Raw genomic sequence first — 1,428 nt, 5'->3', positions numbered from 1 at the left:
CAGATGAGTACTACGCCAACAGATCAGCTATTCGACTTCCTGAGATTCCGAAGCAGAATTTCGAGCTGAAGACTCAGTACTACACACTCGTGTCGCAGATACCATACTCTGGGTTACCGCACGAGCATCCTATGGACCATCTAGAGAGGTTCAAGGATCTTATCGCTGCTATTCGTATGGATGGAGTCCCCGAGGACTACCTATTGTGCAAGCTCTTCAAGTATTCTCTGACTGGAGAAGCGATGCACTGGCTTAAGCAGCTACCCACAAGATTTCTAACATCCTGGGCCGACATCAAGAATGCTTTCTTGCGAAACTTCTTCGATGAGGCACACGCTGAAGACTTGAGGAGCAAAATCGCTACATTTGCGCAGGAGACTGGAGAGTCTTTCAAAGATGCGTGGATCAGATTCAAGTTGTTCCAGCGAGACTGTCCACACCACGGATTCAACGAAGTTCAACTGCTAGGCACTTTCTTCAGAGGTATCGCCTTGAGGTATTAGTTGGCTCTTGATACAGCTAGCAAGGGAAACTTCAACACCAGGAATCCGGTGGAGGCTGTGACACTGATAGAAAATCTAGCAAACATCAGCAACACCAAGAACACTGATTTTGAGAGAAAGAAGTCTGTTGCATCCCTAGGGAAGGAGCAGATGGACGAAGTTGGAGCAAAGTTAGATGTGGTTCATGAGCTTATTAGGAAGCAGTTCTGCTAAGCTGAAGGAGAAGAAGCTGTAGACATGGAAGGAGAAGAAGATGTGAACTACATTGGAGGTACTGGATTTCAGAGGTCTGGAAACCAGGGTGGAAACATAAACTTCTTTGGCAATGGTCAGAGGAGTAACCAAAGTTCACAGTTCCAGAAACCTTTCAGCAACAACAACAGAGGCTATGGAAACTCATTCTACCAGAATCCACCACCACAGACTCATGAAAGGAAGATTGAAGCGATGCTTGACAGAGTTCTGGAAGGACAACAACAATTCACTGTGGATTTCAATGAGAAGATAGATTCCGCCTACAACAGTCTGAACACAAAAATTGAAACCTTAGGGACTCAGGTGAGGAAGCTTGAAATGCAAGTAGTTCAGACTGGAGACACTGTAAAGAGGCAAGAAGCCTTGGCTAGAGAGACAACAGTTGAGAAAACAAAACACCACGTAAATGACATCATAGATGATGATTTCTAGCAAGTGGTGAAGCATGAGAAGCTTGGAGAAGGAGACTTCGAAGTTGAAAGCTCCATGAGTTTTGGTGGATCACATTGGTATCGACCGATGTCAATGGATACACATCGCTCGATAGACCATGACGAAGATAGATCGACAGATTACTCTAAACATCGATCGACGTCATCTGCTGAATCGACTGCGGAGTGTAGTGTAGTTCGAATCATGACTCATGAGGAATTCGCATAAAAACATCCTC

At 45.1% G+C, this 1,428-nt stretch overlaps 1 non-coding gene across 1 annotated transcript; it reads right to left on the bottom strand.

The window, feature by feature from the left end:
- Positions 1–340: 340 nt before the first annotated feature.
- On the bottom strand, positions 341–448 carry LOC125592175. Its single transcript, XR_007328022.1, has one exon. It is a non-coding gene; the product is annotated as a small nucleolar RNA R71 (small nucleolar RNA).
- Positions 449–1,428: the final 980 nt, after the last annotated feature.

Source organism: Brassica napus, chromosome C8 (genome assembly GCF_020379485.1).
Source record: "Brassica napus cultivar Da-Ae chromosome C8, Da-Ae, whole genome shotgun sequence".
NCBI lineage: Eukaryota > Viridiplantae > Streptophyta > Magnoliopsida > Brassicales > Brassicaceae > Brassica > Brassica napus.
The sequence above is the reverse complement of the archived record's forward strand: the minus strand, read 5'-3'. Positions and strand labels throughout refer to the sequence as shown.